Source organism: Corapipo altera, unplaced genomic scaffold (genome assembly GCF_003945725.1).
Source record: "Corapipo altera isolate COAL_440 unplaced genomic scaffold, ASM394572v1 44, whole genome shotgun sequence".
In the NCBI taxonomy this organism is placed as follows: domain Eukaryota; kingdom Metazoa; phylum Chordata; class Aves; order Passeriformes; family Pipridae; genus Corapipo; species Corapipo altera.
In genome coordinates, this window is record NW_020884880.1 from 1390071 (window position 1) to 1415822 (window position 25752).

At 37.3% G+C, this 25752-nt stretch overlaps 1 protein-coding gene across 3 annotated transcripts in view; it reads left to right on the top strand.

The window, feature by feature from the left end:
- The window catches only part of CDK14 (cyclin dependent kinase 14), a 314027-nt gene that overhangs the window by 254281 nt on the left and 33994 nt on the right, over positions 1–25752 (top strand). The window lies entirely within an intron of this gene.

The following is a 25752-nucleotide window of genomic DNA, read 5'->3' on the forward strand; positions in this document are numbered from 1 at the left end:
TGGTGCTAGCATATTAAACAATAGGTTGCCTTTAATTTGGATTGATATTTTTTTCCTCTGGTAAGATATGCAGAGAGAAAATACTTCTTGCCAGTTCTGTTGTTTGAGGGCAAGGACAAGAAATTCTGTGATTCTGTTCTATGATTTAAGGTCCTTTCCAACCCTAACTATCTGTGATTCTATGATTTAGTAGGTTCGATGGCAGAAGGATGTTCTTGCTAGAGAAAGAGGTGCTGTCATATTAGTGAATATGATCTGTATTCCTGACCTACTAGTACTGTGTCTGTTCTTTAGTGGCTTTCATTCAGTATCAACCATAGTTATTCAGCAGTGAAATAGTGTGTTATATGACTTCTGGTATTCTAAGTGCGGAATAGAACTTGGGAAGGGCTGGAGAGTAGAAACTCTACTTACCAAATTACAGTAAGGCAATGGTGGGTGTTATATCATGGCATTAATTCTCTTCCTCCCATATGCATCACCCTAGTGTTTGTTTGCTAGAATTTAGCACTTGACAAAGTCTTCCAGATAAGCAGTATTCCCTTATATAGCAGCTCTGTTTATTATGCTTCTCTAAATGGTTTCATACCACAGTGTTTCACAAAATACCTAAAGTGCGGATTTATCCAAAAAACCAATGTCTGCCTTTATTTATTTATTTATTTTAAAGTCACGGTTGCTTTTGCATGTTCAGTCCATTATAACAGCTTGTTACAGAAGCTCTAAGAGCTAAGTGCTCATATGCTTATGTACCTATTTGAAGATATAGCCTCATAGAAATGTAGTTCATGTCTGTCTTTAGCTGTGTACCTTTTAGAATATCAGGTATAATTTTCTCAAATTAATTACAATTGGATTTACTGTTGTATGTTTATGTTCAATTGTTTTTTAACCCTGTGATGTTATGGAGTCTCTTTGCCTGAAAGGCAGTAACTACTGAAAAACTGGAATGAATAGGTTTCAATGTTGACAGTCTGCCCCAATTTTTGCACAAGCTCTTCGCCAGCAAACCATTTAAGATTCTCTAATGTCAGAAATGAGGCTGCCTCAGAGCAGTCTGTTTACATCTTTATTGACAAGCTAATCCCTACTTTTTCCTGGGGCTGTGTCCCTGCAGACGTCTCTTCAACCTTGTCTGTTCTAACATGACATATCATCCATCTAAAGTAAATTTAGAATGTGCACATCTGTGCTAAAGACCTTTTGTATAGAAGCTAATGTGCAGAATCTCAATTCTCATGTACAGAATTTCCTTTCTGTTGCTTCCAAACAAATATAATTTTTCATTTTTATAATATGCAGAAGAAAGTTTGCATGTGGAAATTAGCATGTAAAATAGCACAAAAGAGAACCATTGGATTATTCTTACTGAATATCTATTTGAGCAGATGCAGATTACTTTTTTAAAATTTATATGTAAACAGAAAGAGAGAACCATAGGTACCTTTGACATACATCAGTGTACTGTTATGGCTGCTCAGCCACAGTTTTAATACAGAATAGCACATTTCATTGTGTAAAGTCTGACGCCACTTAACAAATGTTCAGACGTATACATTATTGATTACAGTTTTCCACTGTGGCTTGGGACTTTGTTGTGTTAGGTGCTTACAGTGGAATAATATATTAGCTCCCTGTTCCAGTATTTGTCTTGTGATATGAGATGGGGAGCAGTGGATAATGCTGGAAAAGTATTAGCACCAAGCAGAAGTCCTCTTCTCTGTACTATGTGGAGAGCTGGAGATTATTGAGGTGAAACTAAAATAGCAGGAGAGGCAAAAAAAATGTGAACATGGAAACTGGATTTGGGTGAGGAATTGTTAGAATTAGTGGAAACCTTTAAAGGCCTGAGACCACCAAGCAAGTGGAGGTATGAGTTAGTGTAGGAGAGTGAAAGGAGTTGGGGAAAAAAGACTACAGTTTTGCTTATGTGAAAAGGAGATCTGGTGAGTAGCAGGTGTTGTAATGTTAAGCAGTAGAATGGGGACTGGCAAGTAGGATGTTTAGCCTGTAAAATGGGTGAGTTATGAGTCAGTTGTTCTAGCAGAAGTGTCAAGTTGCAGTAAGCAGGATAGTGGCATTAAGGAAGGGGTATTTATTACAAATATTCTCTTAAAGTCTCCATTCACAAGGCTTAGTTAAGCAAAAACATGCATGAATAGCAAAAAAAAGATGGCAGTAGCTCTCCAGGGGCCATGAAGTTAACAGGTAAACAAGGCAAGTAGAGTTAGAGGGATGGAGGCAAACAGCACAAGCTGTTAAAATGTCAGTGAGCATGATCAGATAACATCACAGTCAGTGGCTCAGACTACTAATAGGGTTTTTGTGGACCACACTGTATCGTCTTGGGCTCCAAGAAGAGACAAGTTCCAGTGCCCATGGGGAACAACCTAACATTTGGAGTTACCAAGGTCAATGATGAGGCTGCTCCCTACTGGAGAAAATTAGCAAATATGTGGTAATGAGCTCCATTGCACACAGAAGAATCTGTCAGCAGTGAATTAGATGCAGCCTTTGGTGGAGAAAGGAAAGAAACCTTTAGGCCATATCCGAGCATCTTTAAAGCTTTGTGTTAAAGCAGAAAAATTTTATTTTGTGCCTGATGGTTTTCACTGATATTTTTTCCCCGATATTTTTTCCCCATGGGGAGGAAGCATCTTGGTGGAAGCATTTCCCATCTCTACATATACTGTTGAGTTATATTATGTATATTATAGTCACCCATCTCTACAGACACAGTTTTATCTAGACAAGGACCATAAGAAATTCTAGAGCTCTGTTTCCATTTGGCCAGTGGAACACATGGCTAAAGCTTGTTGCTCTCTGGAGAAGGATTAATCAAATAGTAATTGAAAAGACAAGGCATTACCTGATACCAGATAGCACACAATGTTTTCTTACGGTGATTTATAATCCCCAGTTCCCATTGGTGGACCAGAGACACAAGATGTGTTTCTGGCCTATTGTCTGCTTCCTGGAGCCAGCAGGGACAGCTTCATTCAGGATGGTAACACCATATGCTTTTAAAGTATTTAACCTGTATTACCATAATGAGATCCCCTGGCTTTCTAAATCTCTTTGACAATTCACTGAAGCAAAACAGAAAGTGGTCTTTATTTGTATTGCTTCACCACACGCACATGCATCCGAGCAATCCTGAATTTCAATTGCAGGATGCTAAATTCTTTCTTCTGTGTCCATTTAAGTCAGCAACTGACACCAGCCCAGCCAATCAAAGAGATGATGGCGTCATTTGGGTCAGCTCAGCTGTGTAAAACAGAAAAAAGCTGAAGAGGTGACAGTTACTACTATAATGGCAAAAAGTGCCAGTAATTTTGTACCTTCTGACCAGGCATTTTCAGTAGCACAGAATTGTTATGTAAAATCACCTTTTTCTCTTTACTAGCTAAAGAAGTGGGTGTTATTGCATCCCCATCTAAATAGTTTCATTTTTGTTTTTCACCTTCAGTTTTACATTTATAAATTGTGTAAGAGTGTCTCTTCAGCTCTGCTGTGTGGGAACATAATTTTTGCCTGCCTTGCCCTAGTCGAGCTGCAGGGAAGCTGTAGTCCAGCAGTGCATGTGTCCAGCAGTCAGTATTGAAAAGTCATTCTCATTCACTACTCCCCTGCGTTTACTGCATTCTGGGTGTCCCAGTGTTGCTAAAACACTGTGGAAAACCATACACTGTGTATCTAAGTCTTCATCTCTGCAGCTTCAGGGGATAAAACTGTAGTAATTAAAGTGGAGAAAGGTCTGCATAAAAGAGAATTTCTGGACTGAGAGGCTGCATATCAGCCAGTAGTGCTTTATAGGTGCAAAATCTCAAAATTCAGTGAGAAAAGCAGAGCTATAAAAGCACAGCAGTTGCCAGTTTAATGTTTTTAATGCACTTTCTTTTTTTTTAATAGATGGATTCAGATAGATGTATACAGTCATTGTGCTGCTGCAGTGGAAAAGACAGGGGCCTAAGACTGAAGATGGGAGGTTTAAATTTCTCTTGCATCTTTTAGTGCCACTATCTATACATTAATGTTGAGGGTCAGTTTAATTATTTAACTAATGCTGGATTTGCATAAATTGGCTTCCGTGAAAAGGCTAATAAGGTGCAGTTGTGGTGGGCAGCTGAAAGCAATTTGGGTTTGAGTCCAGTAATGACAGTACTAAACAGAGTTGAAATTGTAACATCAATTTTGTAAAACGCTAGATTAGTATTAAGCTGTGAAAGACAACTACAGAATCCAAGATACTCTTTGACTCTCTAATACTTTTAGTGCCATTATTTTCATGTGTTGACAACATAATGGTATTATGAGACTGTTCCAGCCATGCTTTACTTAGTATCAAAGACTGAGATCACCACACTGATAGAATATATCCTAAATTAAACAGATAAGGGAAAAACTCCAGGCATTAAATTATATTCTCCTCATGATATCTATTATCTTATTTCTATTAATCTAAAATGAAAGTTATAGACTGATTTTCACCCTCTATTCATCCATTAAAAAAATCCACCAGTATTCACTGGACTCTGCACAGAGGGTGAAATGGACTGAGCAAATAGGTGGCCAGTGCAAAGATGCCTTCATATAAACCACCCATCTTACCTAAGTTACACATGGGGACTGAGGGTGGAGGAACTGTCCATCAGGTTCCCCAGTATACCACAGTAAAGGGAACCCACTACTTGATCAAGGAGTTCATAGGACTTAGAAAATATGTTTAATGGTTTCCTAATGTCAGTACTGTAACAACTTGCCTTGTCTGTTGTCATGTGAAATACAGTCATTTAATTGCATTCTGAGTAAGTATTAGAATACACAGTCTCTTGGTTTTTTTGACAAAAAGAGTGGGTAATGTAATGCATAGAGGTATGGAGAGTGAATTGGTGAAGGATGCCGAGTGGTCTCACTAAGATAGCTGAGCACTGGTTGTGCTGAAAGCCTGTCTGATCTGGAGACTGAAAGACCAGGCCAACATCTGTGCCTCGAAATAAGTATATGGAAATAAGTAGGCATGAATAGGATTTCTAAAATCATGGACAGGATTTTCAGAGGAGAGGTACCTTGGGAGTTTCTTTAGGAAAGAAGGAGAAAGAAAGGAAGCAGGACAGAGGAGGAGGTCTTCATATTTATTGTTACATACTCTACTTGGTAGGACAAGTATTTCAAACCTTCATGTCTAGGAGATGTTGGTTTCTTCTCTGCAATTATATACTCCATGTAATTCTGTGTGAAATTACTGGCTGCATATTTATTGGCATTACTTTTTTAAATTGTTATATGTCATGACCAAATCAGCTGCAGAGCTGGCAAAGAAAAATGAAGTGTTACTACTGTCACAGATAACTTTTTTCGAAGGACAATACCATATTTTCTTGTACCATGGCATAGTATGGAGCCTATTTTCAGTTCATTTCTAATGCATGATAACTTGCCTTCAGCACTGTGAAGATTCATTTTCAATTAATTTTTAGTGTAGAGGTTTGTAATTTAACAGTCATTTATGCTATAGGAAAGATGTTAGTGATACTTGGCATGAATGCATGTGCTCAGTTGCAGCGCTGTTTATCTGTCTTTCCAGTTTGTTTGCTCTTAAATTTAAGAGATGAAAGGTGGAATCATCTGTGCCAAAAGTGCACTGTATTGCATAATTAATATTAGGATAGCAAGCAATTCCCACTAGATGGTCTTTGTGGGCCGTTGATGCTTTAAGAAGTGTCTAGGCATGAAAGGCCATTTGAGTTCCAGTGGGCTGATAGTCTGGGATGACATTTGAATGTGGTGAGGACAATGTATAAATGATAATGACTGGGAGGGAGGCAGAAGCGGGTCTCAACTCTCCCTATTCTCCCATGGACAGTCACCTCTTCTTTAGGATTATTTCCTCACATGACTCCTCAGTTAGGCTTTGTCTAAGAGGAAAGTGGAACCACTGAAGGGGAGAAACCGAGGTTTCCAGACAAAGCAGAGGCTTCCAATGCTGCCACACAGACCGTAACCCAGAGAGACAGCAAAGCTAATGAGAGGCATTGCCTTTCAGGCATCATTTGTAGCATTCACAATTAACAGAACATTTTACTTTCAGCCAAATCATAAACAAAAAATTAATTTTAGTAATTCCATATACTGGAATTGTGTCTGTGGAGAGCAAGCTTTGTGTTGCCATTTTGAGTCTGAAGCTTTCATTGCCTGATTCGCTATGAAATAAACACACGGCAAACCACTTTGGGTCTGAAGGCAACACCCATTAAAATAAATGTGCATGAATGTTTCTAGTTGTGGGAAGGTTCTTGCCTAAATGTCGAAATAGTTTGCAACTCAGTTAATAAATTACATTAATTTATTCTGCCCCATAAGCTGGGATGAGGATGGATGGGTTTCCTACATCCTCCTAGTGTTAATTGCTGTAAAAAGTCTTGGGAGGAAAACTCAAAAAATTCAGGAAAGAATACTAAATTCTCCAATAAAAATCTCTCATATAGAAGAACAGCACTGAAAGAGTATCTTCAGATATTTTAAGAAGTGGAAACAGAATTCAGTACTTTCATAATCTTGTGGTCTTGTTATAAACTATTAATGTTGTTTTGGACCATATATGTATTTTGAATTAGTATTTATGGAGGATCATTCTCTGCTGTTAGTAACCTAGATATCAATTCTGTACAGCCACTTCTGCAACCCTCTTTTGATGTTAATATAAGGACAACTTGTGCATTATATTTTCTGGCAGGTATATTGTAACAATACAATCACAGCATGTAGTATCATGATATAAGCCTTTTTATTTAAGTTTTCTCCCTGAAATTTTCATTTTACAATTGCTTTTAATACCTCCCTTGTTCAGTATGTACATTGCATGTATATTAAAATCTAGTTAGATTAAAGTCTGAAAGGAACTACACAATTAAATCTGTCCTTGTGTGCTTGAAAGATACAGCACTAAGTAATCTGTCACATCATAAAAGGAACAAAATCAAAACAACTGAGTCATTATCATGACTCTGCTTGGTTTCAGCCCACAAAGTCACATCTAGACTCTGCAGATACTGTATTTGTTCTTTTATGTATCTGTCTGCAGATACTTGTAAATACAGAGGTGTAAATGTTGCCAGCATTTAAATTAGGTTAAAAGTGCTATTTATGGCTCGCATCAACAACAAAAAAATATTCATAATCATCCCTAGGTGAAGACACTCATTTAACGAGCTTACAGCTCCTAATTAATTCTGTAAAGAACGCCATTTGGCAGAGCAGAATTATGAGGTTTGCATATTGATGGTGGCAGGGAAAAATATATCTGTTTTCTATTTATATGGTAAAATTAACTTCTGTTCTTTAGAAAATGGCACATCTCCGAGGTATTGCTTTCAAAATGATCTCAGGGTATAAAGAAATCAGTAATAACAGCACCAGGCATTCAGTTCTGTCCTAATTTTCCCACTAGTTTTTCAATGTTTCAGCTGCCTCAGAGACTTAAAGTACTCTCATTAGGTAGCTGGAGAGGCTGCCTGCTTGCCTATTCCATCACTAGCTTCCTCTCTCACTCCCCTTCTCTTGCTCTCCCTTTTTTTTCCCCCCTCCTGCCTTGGGAGTGACTGTGAAGATCATTTGCTGGCATGATTGGCAGGTTAGAGCATTCGATCAGATGAGTTCCTCTTAGAGCAGGTCAAAAAGGCTGGTTAGCAGGAGCTGTCGAAAAATGCCAGCAGCATTCGAAATGGGAAATGTCATGACTTCGAGGCAGGGGGTGCCACCTGGAACAGAAAGCCCCCAGCTCATTAGCAAGTTACAGGATGCAAGCTTAACTGGAGGGAGCAGAGGAGGAAAGATAATACCCAATAGGGAAAATTATTGTGAAGTGGAATTGATTTCATGTATAATTTGTTTATCACTAGAAGGGACAAATGCTGTCCTCCTGACATGTGTGGAGGAGTGTGGACTATGAATGAAGCAACTTAGCATAATCTCCAGGTTGAGCTCTGGATTTAAAGAATGCCAACTTCTTTCTTCCCAACTGTGGAAGTGATCAGGTCATGTTGTATTAATTAAACGTGACATACTCTCAAATGGTTTATCTGGGCAATTTTAGCAATTTAACAGAACACGGTAGATATGAGCTGCATTCATTATTAACACGGGGCAGTGGTTTGTCTTCTGGATGCAATGGGATTGGGGTTTTTCTGCAAGCTGCTGTTGTAAAAAGACATGTTTCTGTTGCAAGTTGAATTATAAAAGAGCTTATTTTTAATGCTTAGTCGGACTGCATAAAATCAGAATGCAGTTTCAGTTGCATGATATAATTTTATTTCCAGGAAAAACTACATCCCCTCAGAAAGTATGGATTTAAAAATAAATAAAGCATTCAGGCTTACTGTATAAAATTTAATCTGAAATGAAGACTACAGAGTCTGCTGCCTGTCATGGACTTAAAGAATGCATATATAAAATATCAGCATTACAAAATGCTTAGTCTTTTCCAAGACATTCTGTAGTAGTAAAATTGCAGGCAAACTGTTCATCCCAGGCAGTTTAACAAGCCCCTGGCTATTAATGTTGCTAACCATTCATTTGTTTCATTGGTCCGTGTTTTCATATAAAAGGCATATTACATATCCATAGAAGTGACTGTATAGATATTTTTCCCCATAGTTTTTTTCAGAAATGTTAAGAAAATAAGATGGGATCATGATATTTTCCAGAGTCTTTTATTGTGGTATCTTTGTGCAGCTGTGAGTCTAGCTCTGCTCCTCCTGAAGACAATGGGAGAATTCTATAGACTTCAATGGAAGTAGGGCTGGCTCCCTTATCAAAACTAACATAGACAAAACAATACCATCTCAGGCTGAGTAAATGAGATTTAAAGGCTGCAAGAGGTTCCTGAAGAACTGTTTTGCAAACTGTATCTCTTCTTGTTAAGGAATTTTGTCTTTTATATATTAAACTCATTCTTCTCTCAGAAGTTTGCAGCTCATACTTAAGCAGCCTCTTGGTCAGATACTGAGGAATGTTTTCTTAGTGGTCAGATTCTTGATGATTTTTTTTCAGCTTTCATTTTCTTTCATCCATCAAAGTTTTAAAGTCAGTAATGGAGTAGCCAGTGTTTGCTTTATTGAGTAACCGCAGGCTGTTGGATTTCCCTTTCTCCACCTAATGTGAATCAGAATCAGATTTTTTTAACAGAGTTCCTTAATCAAAATATTTGTACAGAGTCTAACAGACAAGCGTTTTCTGTTTTGTATTTCATGTAAAAAGCTCAGCATTAACAGCCTGCTAGTTTGGCAAAAAGAGGAGTTACTAAAGCACCATAAACACAGACATTCTTTACCTTCCAGATACCATTTTAGTGTGAAGTTCTTTCAGATGGCCACTGTGAACACTGGCTGCTGTAGTCTGCATTACTGAACACACAGCGGTTCAGTCCTTTGCAAAACTCAATAAAGAGAACAAAATATAAAAATAAAATATCCTCTGTGCAGATCCCATGGGAGAATTTTTCCCACTTTGGGTAGCTCTGCAGATGCCCAACTACTATTTAATTAAAAAACTGGAAATTAATTTCAGAAATTCAGAAGGTGGTCATTACTGAATGTCTGCTCTGGTACTTTGCTTGGGGAAGTGATATGTGTTTAAATTATTTGTATAGGTTTGAAAATTAGGCATCTTTTGGGAAAGAAGAGTAAACAGTCTGGGAAATCTCCAAATGGAGTGAAAAAAAGGATCAGTAAGCACTGGGCGCAGACCTGCTAGACCTTAACCCTGAGATATATCTGAGGGATCTGTGGTGGCTATAGTGTCTGTTTGCATCTGGTAACAGCTGCTTGGACATGAGCAGAAGGATGTTTTGGCTAGGAAATTGGGCAGGTGCAGATAAATTCTTTTCTAGAACTCTGTGTGACACAGGTTAGTGACCTGTGCATGTCCTAGGTTCATGACCAAAGAAGATATCACTCAGAATTAGAAAAAATAGTTAAACAACTAATGTTTCCTACATATCTACATTTTCTGGCAAGAAAAAGAATCTTGTCTGAAAGAGGTGAAAGAATTTAACCATTACTCCTCATTTTCTAACCAGGCAACTTCTGGTTTTTCAAAACTGACTCAAGGGTTTTCTTAGCTTCTAGGAACTTGATAATTCAAATGAAGAATAGTTGCCAGGAAAGAATTAGTAAATTCCTTACTGTCCCTCAAAACTTATTATTCCTGCAGTTTTTTGTCATTCACTCAAATCCTGACTTCTCTATTCTAAATAAATCCTATTTTGTTTCCTGACTCTCTAGGGAAGATGAGGCAGAAGCAATGAGTGGGAAAATTGCATATTCATCATCTGATCTGTATATTTTTTCTCCCCCAAATTTCTGAGAAATCACTGGAACTTGCTACTGTGTGTTCTTTGTGTTCTGTGACATTACCCATCTTGGTGAATCACTTTTCAGACAGGAAGAAGCTCTAGCACATGGTCCATATTCCGCCAGTGACTTCTTTTTATCATTACTTGTATGTAAAAATACTTTCTGTATGAACTGCCTATGTCTTTTTTAGGGGGTGGTTATGTACAGAGTGTTGGAAAACTCCAGTGAGGCCTGAGGTCATCTAAATAACTCTATGTAATGTGAGCAGCTGTTGATGAAACATGGTTCAATCAACTTTTTCTTTATGTATTACATTTCAAATTAAATCTGTAAGTTCAACGTAGGATTGGACCATACAATTTTTTTAATGTGTGTCCGTAGTCCTTGACTTTGATATCATTCACTTTTTAGTCTTCTTTTTCATCTGTGTTGTTAACCGTGGACTGTAGTAAAAGGATATCTCTCTCAAAATCCTTTTTTAAAACTTTTTCTCACCACTTTTTTTTTCACTAAGTCCTCCCCTTACATTAAATATCTGACAAATTATTTACATATATTACTGAATCTTTAAGGAGGTATGTTTAGATAGATTGAGGCATATTGGAGATCTTTTAACCTGACCCTGTCAAAATCCCTGAACTTTGTACACAAGTCTTGATTTTGATTTTCTTAGCAGATGGAGCATTGCTTTTGGATCACTAACCCTTGCCCTGTTTCTTCAGAGAACATAAAAGCTGAGATTTTCTGAATTTTCAAGTCCTGGACTTGCTCTCTTGTGTAGGCTGTCCTACTCTCTCCCCAAAATCATCTCCAAACTTCACAATTTTCTGGGAGACTACTATACCAGCTTGTGTGATATCAAACGTAGGAGAATTGCTAATAAGTCGTAGCATTGCTTATGTCACCAGACAGCAGCACATGGTCATCTTCCCTTCTACCAGACTCCTAAATGCAGAGCAGAGAAACTGTAGCGCACCTGAGGATTTAGAGATGATTGAGATGTTCCTCAATGGATCAGAGTAATTTAGCAATCTAATTCTCTTTCTTTGAGTTACTGTGGAAGGGAGTAAATGCTACACAGTCTGAATGCATGGGTCCTCATAGAACCATTAGAGGTAGAAAAAAGGACTGAAGGCAGCAATGCTGCTTGAAAGCAGTGAGAACACTACTAGCAGGTGAAATCGTCAAAGCTTCTTATTTATGTGGTGTTTCTCACCTATTTTATTTGCATGAGAACAAGCATAGTTTCTTGCTAACAAGCATCAACATTTTCAGCTCATGTCTACTGAGAGATGCTCTGTTTTAGATTTCTGTTCTTAATCCACTGTGTGTTGTGATCACAATAATACACAGAAGTTAAACAAACAACGTCCACCCCCAAACCTCCTCCCCTAAGAAAATGAAATCCCAGACCATGATGATAAAATAGTTCATTAAGATTTCCAGCAACAGCTTGTTAGCTTGGCTCTTAGTACTGTTTTGCCCACCATTACAAACCACATCGATCCACAAATTGTTATAGTCTAAGAATAAAGGGAGGCGAAAAGGATTTTTCAGACATTTTGCCCATCTTACTCTTCAGCATTAAGATTCTGTTTTCAAAACAGTGTTTGTACTCTAGTGTTTGAACTAAAAAAAATTGCAGTCTTTTAATTCTAAAATATTTTACAAGTCTAAAGGTTCTGATGCACATCCAAATGGAAAGGAGATTGGAATGTGAAGTAATTTAGCTTTGTTGTCTCTCGCTTTTGTATATGCCCTATGCACATTTATGATGGATAGGTGTCCCATAAGTCCCAAACTTCCTGAAAGGCAGAGAATTTCAGTAGACACGAAGTGTGTAAGTAAATGAAGGGTGCTGTCAACCCTTCCTTCATTTAAACTAAACCAGAAAACAGATAAGGGCAGACTTGAGGTCACATTTTGCCTTTTAAGGTAAATAATCCGTGTCAGCTTCCCCAGGGTTTCCATCTCAACAGTGATAAACATGAGCTGTATATAGGGCTGGATCCATCATACCCTATCCCTGTGAGAACCCCACTGTGTGCACTGGGACATGGTATATGTTTATGTTTTGAGGAGGAGGGAAGAGTAGCGTGTAAAGTGCTTTACATCTGCATAACTTGAAGATTTTATGTTGGTTAAATACATATACTCTGGTGCTAATGGAAACAGAGATAACTTATCACCATATCTAAGGAATTAGAAATGTATATTCATGACTCTCTGTTACCCAAATAGGATGTCCATCATTCTGCATTAATGACATAGCTCTATTCTACTCATTTCATTTTTCTTTATGTTTTACCCAGCTGAATAGCTTAGTGCTGCCATGGGGTCCTGTATCGTATGGCAGACTTTGCCTTTTGAACTGCCCACATCACAGTTTTCTGCAGCTCCCTATCTCCACCGTCATTCCTTTTCTTTACTCTAAATGTTTCTAAGGAGGAAGAAAAGAAAGAAAGAAAAGATTTAAAAAAAGGGAGGGGGAAGGGGGGAGAGAGGAGGGGAGAAAGAGACTGCTGTGAAAAAATAAAAGTTTAAAAGAGAACCAGAATGAATGCTTCACTTGTTGGCTTTTAGCACAATTACCATACCTTAGGAAATATGCAGGGAATAGTTAATTATGACTAAATGAGCTCCTTTTAAAGTTCATGGCAGGCCCCAGCATCCAACTGTCAGTGTTGTGAAAGATTGAATTAAAAGGCTGGTCTCCCTGTCAGCCGGTAGGATGGTCTACTGGAGGAAAATAGACAGTGAAAAGATAGCTGGGTTAGAGTAGCCTCAGCAAGGGAAACACGTATAGCATTTGCATACTTCTCCTGCAAAGGGGGTTTAATCCAAATAAAGGAGGAGATTTCAGTATTGTCAGCCAAGGCTTTGTTCAGTGTGAAGAGCAGAAGGAAATCTGATGAAGGGGCCTTTCTGAAGCCCTTGCACACAGACTGGAGGTTGTTCTAGTAAAGTTATATACTTTGGGATTGTTTACACACTATTGTCTGTTTGAAGATCTCCTAAACTGAAAGACTCAAAGTATTCCACTTTACCAACACAAAAGCAGAGAATTTGTGTGGTAAAAATGACTTGCACTGCAAACCTGAACAAGTTCTTTTCATTAGCTTCACAAAATACTCTAACGTTCCTTTTTTTGGTGAAGACAAAGTTCCCTTCTACCTCTCAGCCAAACTCATGTATGACAAAATGTTTACAGACTAGGAGATAAACAGGACAATTATGTTCTCAAAATGCAGAATGGACAAAAATGAGATACTCTTCAGGCTTGAGGCAGATAAATTCTTGCTGCCTTCTCCAAAACAGTTCTTTGTTAAACAAATAGTTTCATACCAATTAAAAAGAGGGGTTTGAAATTTAGTTGGGGCACTGTGTCTCTACTGCGATCTCTTCTGTAATTTCTGATTTTTTTTCTCACCTGAGAGATGAGCCAGAAGCCTCAAACTAAACCTCATTTGTACTTAATCTGTAGCAGACCCAGTCCATGCCTTCGAGCTTTTGCAGATAAAATAATGGACTTCTTTTTCAAAAAACTATTTAAAGTTGATACCAGGCAAATTACTCTCCTTAGAATGGCTGTCCACCTACAGTGTATGCTACCACTTTCCACAGTTTTCACATGGGAGAAAGTGCATATTGAGATATGATTAATATTTGGGGATCAAATAGGTCATCTAACAGCATAGCACCTGAAGTAGATGACTTTTGGGTTTTGTTGCTGTAATATTTTGTGTTCTTGCCATAGTCTTAATGATTGTAGCTAGTATTTAATTATTTATATGAATGACAGTAAAGATCTAATCACTTGTGCAAATAGTTTATAAATATATATTTATATATAATTTTTCTGTAAATGTGTCTGTACATATTTAGCTCATTTTCTCATCAGCTTTGTAGCTAATAGTCATTGTAAAGCAATATATGTTTCCCTGTAATGCTTTGTGAGGGTTAGGGTGAGCAACATTCTTGCTTGAATAGAGCTTGAATTTTCTGTAATAAAAATGAATACTATCTTTAAGACTTGGTCAAATTCTGGGAAAGAAAATGAAGCTCTTTCTAAGATACCAAAGAATATGAGGTTGGATATATCTGTATGGATATATTTGTGTTTACTCTGCAGTTGCTTAATAGTTACAATTAAGGGAAAAACTTACAATCCTGTTAATAAATGAGTACACATATGATGAAATTTGGCTCTCAGTTATACATGCTGGGACTTGTTTAGGGGTGGTATTTTTAACCTCAAATGGTTTTTTACACTCACTCAGAGACAGATATTGATGTTTCAGCTGAGTTTTTGTTCAGCTGTGATAAATGTGAATCATTAAATACTTAATCATCTATTGGCCTTATTTTCTCCCTCATGGTTGTCATAAAATCTCACAGAAACACCAGGCAGAAGCAAGACTGCAAGCAATAGGCTATAGGGCACTTCCAGTGCTCAGACTGTTGGTGCAACTTAAAAATCACTTGTCAGAAAGGGGAGGTAGTTGATGGAAAATGTGCTATATCCTGTTACTTGCTGAGCATTATCTGCCATCTGGACTCAAGAAAAGCCTGAATGGATTTCAGCATCTCCCTTTCTCTTCCACCCTAGAGAAAACTGGAAGGAAAGATAAAATTTTGGTAAAAAACAGGAGCTGAACTGAGGCATCAGTTGGCACTCAGTGTGCGGTTCACACCTTCTCTTATTAGTTTAATTTATTCCTTAAAATGTTTATCTTTTTCAGGCTGACGTGAGTAGTATAAAATAAGGTACAGTGTTTTACAAGGATTGTTTACCAAATGGTATTTACTGCTGGGAAGCATAGCAGTGCTATCTGTAAAGTAGTTTTTGACTGGCTACAGAGACAAATAGCTTGAATCCAGCCTGGGTATAATGTAGTATGCAATTTCAAAACAGTTACTTTTATATTAACTTGTAAGTTTTTATTGCTTCATAAGAAAATTATAACAATCTCCTATGGTTCCTACCTCCTCAAGGAAATAAACTCTTCTGACTTTCTCATGTGCTGGCCATCTTTGTGCAGCTTTCACTGGTTATAAAGAAGTCATACTCCAAAACACACTGTTGGGAAAACAAAGGACAGACCACAGCAGTAATAAACATGCCATTTAAACCTTACAGCAAAATGAATGTGGTTTATTCAAACATCCCTTCTAAAGAATAGCTAATGATAATATTTTAGTCACACAAAGAGGGAAATCTTCTAATGCTCCCATTCCTGGGCTCTGTTCCCACTGTAGGCACCAGGAGCTGCACGTACAGATCCAGAGGGCTTGCAACTTGAATAGTATCTAATATGGAGTTGAACAGTTTTAAAAAATAGGAACCCAGCTCACTCCAATGCTTACAGTCTGTGTAGTGAAGTAATGTTTTCACTTTTCATCTCCTCCTTTTTGTTTCACAGTAACGGTGCAATCTCCAATTAGAACTAACCCTTTGTTAGCAGTAGTCAACGACGCCTCGTCGCGGTTTGCGTTTTTCCTGTGAGAAGCGTGTCAGAATTTGGGGGGACTAAATATACTCCTTTGTTGGCGAGCTTGTCAAGCACCGCGCTGTGTTCACTTTCCCACCAGGAAGGTCAGGCCGCTGGGGGGCCACTCTATTTTCTGAAATGATCCCTACTGTCTGTCCATGCTGTCTGACAGATTGAAACAGTTGTCTGTGTCACTGCTTTCAATGCTTTTTAAATGCCTCACTTTCCTTTAAAGACATAAAATATGTAGGCAGTGGGGGGAAAAATGTAAAAAGAACTATACTTTTTTCTGCTTAAAGAAGTATTGGGTTTTCTTTTCTAAAGTAAACTTAATTTTGTTTAAAATTTGTTTATAAACTGACTTAGGGGGAAAAAAACCCAGCTGATCTAAAAGGCTGGGTAAGTCACAGCTTACATATTCTATTTCTGAAACCTCGTTTTAAAATGAGGGCAATAAAATTATTAAACGCACATTCATTCAGTAGCTGAAGTGAAATAGTACATTTTCTTTGTTCACTTATATTTCAGTTTAATGTATTTTGATCTGAGGTATGTATAAAGCCTGAAGAAATTGGTACTGTGCTGAGCCTTCAATACTCTCCAGATAATTGAACTAATTAAATCTTTACCAACATTAACACAACTCCAGCATTCCTTGGACAGTGGTTAATTATTGCATGAACATGGCAAGCTTAAACTAAACAGATGAAAATAGAATCCTGTGGAATGGGTATTGAGTTTATTCTTTATTCATCTTTTGATAAGGTTTAATTAAAACTGCCTCTCTCCATTGTGGTGAGAATGAATGTGCTTGTTTTCTTAGTGAAAGCCAAATTATTCACTTCAGCCATGGTTCAATAATCAAAGCCTTTTCAAAGTTTTGGGTTATATTGTAGCTGTGGAGATATAATTGCTGCAATTCTCTATGAAGGCTTTATCTTTTTATTACATTTTCTTTTATTTTTTTACTTTATTTAGAAAATTAGAGCATCCATTTTCTGATTCACTATTATAATGTGCTTTAAGCAAGGCATTCTTGTCAACAGGGAGTGAGCAGTTGAAAATAAAATTTAAAATAAAATATTTTTTTTAATAACTGGAAGGGGAAAATTAGTTTCAAAACAAATCTATATTCCAGTCTTTTAGAGTAATACACAAAGTAAAATTTAGGTGTATGGCAAAAACTGTCCTTATCAACTGCTGAATATTAATAAAGGAGTTGTCATTTCTTTTTATGACAGTAACAAAAAGGGAGGTCTGGTGACTCCCCATGCTTGTACAATGGCTAACTGATCAGTGAGCAAAAATTGTTGTAAGAAGCAGTGATGGCTCATAATGTTGGAATATGCAAGATTGTAAAGTTGCTAGAGCTGCTTAATCGTGTATGAAGTGCAAAATGAAGCACTGGTGATACAACGGAAAAAACCAAATCCTTGGAAGTCATATAAAATTTTGAGCAAGAGCAATGGGGTACAACTGAAAGAAAATGAGAAGCATTTGTTACCAAATATGCATGCATGCAGACGGGTGTCACATGTGTTGCCATGGACTTTCCAGTTGGAAAGCTGTAAGCTGTAGAGTTGGGCTTCGACTCTTCGGTAGAAGCTCTTGTTGCAGATTCACATGCATTCACTGAGAAAGAACAGAACAGGTAGGAAAAGGATCAGTGTTAATTTAAAACAAAGTTTACCATTCTCTTTTCATAAAGTTCTGCAAGTGACTTAGATGGACCACCAAAAGGTCATCGAAAGAGTTGCACAGTTTTATTTGTATTCTGGTTGCTCATTCTGTTGTACTTTAGAATTACATTCTGGCAGAACTTTGGTTTCCTGACAGACTTCTGCTTTCCCATTTATGAAATATTAATTTCACTTTCTGTGATTTATCACAAACAAGTATGACATTGTTCTGTCTTGGGCTCGCGTTGTCATGAGAGGATTCCAGGCTGGCACAGTGGTTTTGATTTAAGGGAAGAAAATGTGTTTGCTTCCTTTTTTTTATTATTCTATGAGTTGTTTCTCTTACAGTAAATTTCACTGGGTAATAATAAATTTAAAACTATGAGTTATATCCTTGCTAAAGGAGAAAATAATCTGAGCAGAGAGTCTCGAATCATTGAGTTGGACTTAACTTCCTATTTTTTGGGTGACAGTCAGTAGCATGCCGGGTGCATGTCAAATGAATCCAGAGCTATTTGGAGTCACTAGACAAAGGACCGTCTGCTGGGAAGCTGTAGTCAGATCTACAGAAATGTGTTGTTCATGCTCTTTGTCATGAAGGAGCAGCATTTCTGTCCCAGTTGACCTCTCTTAAGATTCTGTAAGTGCAACCATTTATTTAGGCTTTACACTGAAGTGAAGATTTGCTCTATTCTATTTCTTGAGATATGGGAACGTACCCCAGTTTGGAAGAGGAGAAAGACTACATGTTAGCCTTGCCTTGAGTACCTGCATATGATCAGTCCTGTTCTAATGGTGAAAGTTGTATTCTACTTCCCTGCTGACAGAATAGCACAGGCATTAGAAATACCTCTAAAATATGTTAAATAAGGTCATTTCTGAGACCAGACATCCCCTTTAGTTGTTTTGTGGTTTTTTTCCAAATAGACCTTTCCTATTTTGTGAAATTTATTTTTATTTACCATGAAGAAAATAGATATGGAAGAACTGCTATTTATCTGAGTTCCTTTGTACTACATTGTGTCTTTCAAAGCACGGAAAATCTGTTATTCTAAGAAATAGATTTCTGGATTATTGTTAGGGCTTTAATGTATTTTGCATGAATAAACTGTTAGAGGTGCATTTATTGCACAAAGAGATTTTCCAGCATTTACAACAATAAGGCTATGGTTCCACAGTCATTGAAATGAGGTTTGTGCACTCCTGCTTTTCCAGCAGCACGAATTTGATCTGGATCAAGAATGGACACCTGATCTCATTTGTGGAGAATACAGTGGCTCCATGCTGGTTACTGGGGGACCACCATAAAACCTACTGGTTCAAGGTTAACCTATCAGGTTTTTTTTTTAATCAGATTTGAAACAATAGAGTTAGATTGTACTGGGTCAGCATGATTTTCACTCAGTCATAGGAGCTTTAAAGCTGGATTTGTAGCCTTGTCACACATACTTCTGTCAATCAGATTTTCCTGAACTCTTAACTGAAAAAAGCCATCTTCTAATACTTGGTTACATTAAAATAATTTTACTGGGTAATTTATTTTGAACTGGTGATAATAATCTTGAACAAGATAGGAAAAAAGGGATGTCCTGGAAATAAGAAAGAGTTTCTAGCTGGGGTTGCTGAAAAAAACTGCTTGCTCAAGAGATCATAATCTAATCTGAGTGTATTGAAATGTTTGAAAATGTATTCTTTAAATGTGAGGAGATTGTTGCATGTTAATTATTGATTAATTCATGTGGTTTAATACCCATTAGCTTTTTTTAATGTGGGCCGTACTGCACTCTGACAGCTTTGCATATCATCTCTACAAATGTCTTAATTTAGTGAGATTCTTAAGCACTTGGATAATTCTAGGGAAACACCAAAATGTATTAATGTGTTTATTAAGGAGTTTTCCAGCCCTCCTGCAGTAGGCATTAGGTAAAGTGCACCTTCTGAGGTGCAAGAGGACAGACTGGACTATTGTGACTTTTGACTACATTAATTCATTTTGACATAATTTTTTTTCAAATTATGAGATTCCTTCATGTTTCTCAAAATAGCTTCATAGGCAAGAATAATTCTGCTGGTTTCCTTGTCCTGTTTTTTATTTGGCATAAAAGCTACAGGAGTGCAAAAAGGTGATTTCCCTAAAAGCAGGCACATGTATAATTTACAGGGCTACCACTAAGAAATCCTAATGACTTACACATACCAAGACTATTATTAACTTGCCTCCAGCCACAACACTTACAAGGTTGTCATCTTTGTGCTATCAACTACTAGTTGATCCAATTCAATCCCATGTTTTCTTTTCTTTATAGTTTCTATGTCATGGTGATCAGTCCGTGTTTCTGCTGTCAACTTTGTTATTCGTTCTTCTTCGAAAGTCCTTCATTATCTGCAAAATGTGGCTGGTCACTTGCCTGAAGTGGAGAATAAGGTTTTGACATAGCAGTGTTTAAAAATTTGATGCTTTTTTTGCCTCTAGAAATTTTAGTCTTTTTTAGGAATGTGTTCTGTGTATTATGGAAGAGAAATGTCATTATTTTACATTTAGCTCAGAACAAGGATAAGTTTAGTTATGGTAAGTACCATGCAATCATATATTAAATAATACTCCTTCATGCAGAGATCTCAGACCATGTGTTCAGCTTAGCAGACTGCTCCCCTCCTCTGCATACAAACTGCTTTTATTGAGGTAACTGTCTGGCCCTTCCATTTGGAATTCATTCCTGCCTGTTCAATGATACTTAAATGCTCTAGTTAAAATTTTTAGATGGAAGGCTTGGGTAATTATTGAATTGCTATATCTTATGAGAAATTCTAGGAGCCTTATGCAGACAGATAGGAAAATAGCATGTAGATAAAAAGGATATTGCTTTAGGAGAAATGTTAATGCACAATTTCAGACAACCCCTTGAATGCATATTATTAATGGAATTCATATTATTATTAAGAACTAAAAACTGAGACAGAAGTAAATAATTTACATTTATTGAACTTTCTTTAATTATGTGAGAAGTGTGACAAAAAATAACCGAATTTTTTTGGCTAGAAAATATTGCTTCCAGATTTCCAATGTAAAGATTTTACTCCCTCATCTCCTGACCTGAAGGGAGTCAAGGTCCAAGCCTCTTCGCTGATGCAAAGAAGAACTGCTGTGATGAGCAGGAGAGGTGGCAGATGGGAAGAATCCAGTCCATTTTTTTGAGAATGCTGTCAGAAATGTCCTTGTATCTATAGAAGACAAGCTCAGATTGTTTTAACTACTATGTTAAAACAGACTGTATTCACTGTTTTAACTGCATTGGACTTGGTCCTCTGCACCAGTAAACAGTGAGTGATGCCATTTTAGAAAGGTTCAAAGACCATATGCTAGTACCAAAGGGAGGATGTGCACAAAGCTTGAGTAAAAACAGAATACACAAACGTACGTGTATCATGTTTAACTCATGAAGGTTCACAGAAAAATACCCACTCCGTTGGCTCTAGTCTTTATTATTGCATGTATTCCAGTCTTTACCTGTGAATATATCTGATGGGCAGCTGACCTGTAGGATAATCTTAAAAATATATCAAATTCAGGATGCTTCAGATAAGTTTGGGGGGTTTTGTCCCACAAAATACCCAGAATGCTTGGTACTTAGACTGAGAAGTAGCCTTGCCTGTTATGCACAGAGCATTGCTGGAAGAGAAAACAAAACAAAACCAACCAAACAAAAACAAATAAAGCAACCAAACAAATTAAAACAAACAAACAAAAAAGTTTCAGAAAGATTCTATTCACACAAATAATATTCATTTCTGGAAGAGCTGGGTAGTTCAAAATGAGCTGGCATGTAGAAACTAACATGACACCATGCAACTGTCTCTTCTATCACCCATCACAAAGGGTCAGAATCTAATAGAGATAAGCAACTGTAATGACAGAAAAAAACATAGAAAGGAAAATCACCTTTTGGTAAACTTGGGTACAGAATAGGACTTTCTAAGGAATAGGGCAAAATAGCCTCTCAAATTCAGAAGCAGAGGAGGCTTGTATCTGATATACCATGAAGGGTGCTTGACAGAGGACTGCTTAAAAGACAAGGCTGTGTAGTTTTCTGTCACATGAAACTTTGTACAGGCTTTTCTGAGTGATTTGGCATTAAAGGGCTTCAAAAGATTATTTCTCTGAGTCTATACTCAGAGAACTACATTCTTGAAAACATGCTGAAACCTTTCACTAATTTTTCACTGCTCCTCAAGCCAAGAACTGACAGCCCCCCCCCCCACCATCCCCCACCAAATCTGCAGATATCATTTTCATAATGAAAGAATCCAGAACTGGGAGTTAAACCTTTCCATGTTCCTTGGGGTTTTATACAATCTTTCATCATCCCAGGGAAACCTAGTACTCTTAAGTGAAGAATCAAATCTCAAAGCACTGCACAAGTAAATGAAATCTCTTTTGCACACTAGGGACCTTTTCATCATAGTTTTATGTTTCAGGGGATTTTACAACCTTTACTTGTGGGAAACAAATATTCAAATCCCAGTTAGACCTGAACAGAGGAAATATGCCAGGTTCAATTACCACTGGAATTATCAGCCTATGAGAATTTTTCCATTTGTATCTTTACCATCTTTTTCATGAAGTTCTTCATAAGCTGTTCATGGGATGTGGGAGCACAGAAAGGGAGTGACCACTTTAAAACTAATCAGAAGAAAGGATCTCCCAGAAGTCTCAGTCCTGAGCAGCATGTTTCAGATGAAGACTGACAGTCTTTAAAATCTTCATTCGTATGAATTTTCTGAATGTGAAAATCTGCATGCAAGTATATGTATGTATATATCGATAATCTTCTTTGAAGACAGTGAATTTGCAAGAAGCATTTCTCTATTTTTTATTACTAGTTTGAATTGCATTAAATATATGAAAAGCATAGTTTACTACTTGGTGTTGAATGTCATTCGCACACACAAAAAAAAGGAGACAATTAATTATCCATTAAAAAGAAAATAAAATAAGCAGAAAATACTTTTGAAGTGTTTTATACATATACAGAAATGCCACAAGAGAGATGGTAATGTCCCTAGGTAGGTAAGATCTATGGATGATGAGGTCCAAAGAACAAATTAAGCAGTATAGACTGTATTTTCTGTGATTCCTCTATTTGAAGCTGATGCAGTGTAACAGTATTTCACTTATGGACTACAGATTTTCTGGTTATTTGAAGCTCTGTGTAAACCTGCTGACTGCATGTGGTATGTGGATAGCTTTGACATTTTCAAATAAGTAGTATTCTAGATGCTGTGTAGCTTCAGGGGCTTCTGACATATTTTATCTATTTCTTTGTCCTTGGAGATTGATGGATGGGAATGTGATTAGCTCCCACACTTATTAGCTCTCATGCTAAACTTGCCCCCAGTCTCTTAACATTTTTTGAATACCCTGTCTACAAAATGTTGCAGCCAGCTGGAGTGTATTGTGTCCTTGTTTCTGAGGTACTGCTAAGTACTTAGTATTAACTACCCTGTTTCCTTTCCTCTTCTTTGCTATCCATTGTGGCTTCCGTTGGTGAGTGGACTTTTCTCAGTCACAAGCTCCATCTCTGTACACAAAGAGAAATGCACTGGGAGAAAAAGGTGACATTCACTGAAAATTGCAAAGAATGTTTCTACTCAACATTTTTTTCACCTTTGCTGCATATAATGGGACTCAGATTTTTGCTAAAATAATACAAAGGTTGAATTAAGTCACTGATACTGCCTACTTTAAAGCGGTAAGAAATGTCATCTCAGGAAATCAGCTGTGCAGCACAGTGGGAGGGTAGACCCAGTCTCCATTTGTGTAAAAAAAGTGAGTTCTCATTCTTCTCATACTTACTGCAGGACAGGGAGAAAAACTCTACTGAAGTCACTGAGTTGCACCAGTTTAAAAATAACATGAGGTGAGAAAAGACTCAAGCCCCAGGGTGTTTCAAAGCTATGTGCTGAATCACTGAATCATAAAAAATAGGGCAGGAAGAGCCTTGAGAGGTCATCTAGTCTATCCTGCCTACCCCAAGGCAGAATCAGCTCTATCTGTGTCATTCTGACAGATGTTTGACTAACCTGTTTTTAAAAACATCCAATAATAGTGGTTCCACCACCTCCACCAAGTAGCCTGTTCCAGAGCTTTTCTGTCCGTACTGTTAGATATCAGGAAAGGCTTTCCTACCTTAGCTGTTCTTACTGTGGTTCCATAGTAACTTCTATTTGCTGCAGACATGAAGAACAGTTGAGTATGCAGAAGCCATGTTAAATATATAAACACTTCGTTCCTCTGTAGATTAAAAAGTGACTTTTTTTCCAGTCTTGGTATTTTCACTTTTTGAACTCTGGGGGACAGTGGTGGAGAACTGAGGGTTTGTTTGGGATTTAGGAAGGACAGACTGAGAACTGGTGTTACATATGAAGAGGCAGATTCTTACCAAGCAGTGAGATGGGTGACTTTTGTTGGACAAGTGAGTGGATGCTCTTCCAGTAGAAGAAATAGTTTAACAATATAGACTTGTAGTAAAGTCACCCTTTTCAAGGATGTTCCTATCAGAAGATAAATTGGTCTTAGGGCTTTCAACAGACAACTTGATTAGGGTAAAATGGTCAGTAGGATTATATTCAACACTGCTCTAAAGCCCTCTGTGATGGCTGTCCTCCAGATCAAGGCCATTGTTTCATATTAGTATTATTAAATGACAGTCATTCTTCACCAAGAGTGTACAGGCATATGAGATTCAATTCACATTGCAATGTAGCTGCTTTGAAACAGATTCACATCTAACACTATTTGACTTATAGCAACCGTAATTCCTGGGAATAAGAGTATTTGATAGTACACAGTGATGTTTCTCTTCAAATACAGGAGAAAAATATTATTTCAGACAAATGTTTGATTATGAAAAAGTAAGGCTTTTAAAATGCAGGTATGGTCTTTATTTCTGTTATCGAATTATCCTGATTTGTCATCAGGTGTTGTGTTAGGGATTGTTACCTTGCCACCAAAACTAGAGGGTAAAGCTTGCCTAGTAAAACTGGTAGAAGCCTGTAGTGAGCACCATTGCATTACCAATAATTTCAGGTGTGTTTGGATCTATCTTCAGGCTTTTCAATGGAGTTCCAAAAAATGAGTAGTCCAGTGTGTACTACTAAGCTAAAAACTTGTTGGAAATAGGTCAGAGTAGCAACCATGTTGTGGAGCAAATTGGCCCTGATTCTCAAGCTGAAATATACCAGCTTAGCCTCATGCCTTTATCTAATCCTCCTTCCTACTAATTAATGCAATGAAAATATCATCCATAAAATTTAGCAGTTTAAATCTGTCACTTACATTTACTCTCTGCTTAATGTAAAATGATGTAATTTTTTTTTAAGGAATAGTAAGCCTTTTGAACGTCAAACAGACTGAACTACAACAATGGATCAGTGCAGGCTGCAGAGGTCACTTTGTTTTGTCCAGTCTAATGTAGGTTTTCTTCATTTTTATTTAAAAACTATATCAAGAGCATATTTTTCACATCATTATAATGAAAACAATCTTACAGCTTGGAAGAGATTTTGTAATTCTCTGCTGTTTCATCTGTTTTGCTCCACATGCATTTTTATTCTTGTTGACCCTAGCACACAAGTCTGTAATGAAAAAAATTGATTGACTCTTAGAGTAGGGGATTGCAATGTCATGATTTCATGCTCAGTTGTTGGCTAACAAGGTTTTTATTTAGAGAGGCCAAGTTGCAAAAACAAAAATGAAGAATTATATTAGTCCCAGCTGCCAAGGTTACAGAGCAAGTGGCTCAGATGGCTCCAGGGTTCCAGGCGAGAGAGGGATTGTCTCTGCCCAGCAGGTAAGGGATAGAGCTAGACAGACACTGTTGTGTGCAAGACACTGACTGACCCCAGCAATTCATAAATCCAAAAAATTACAACATTTTCTGCTTATCAGTAAATGGAGCAGACACTCAGCTGTGTAATTAACCCTTTGAATGTTCGGCCATGGTGCAGCAGGCTCTTTTGAAAAATGCATACCCTTTCCTTAATGCCTCCCTTATAACATCCTGAGGATATCTTGGGCGCTCAAGGTATTCATGCACTACTGGCAGTAATTATATATTATATAAATACTTAAAATATTTCATATATCCATTCTAAGGATTGTTTTTCCTTGTTCTTAACATTTCATGCTTAATTGTTTATAATACGTCTTTACATGTGTCACCTAAA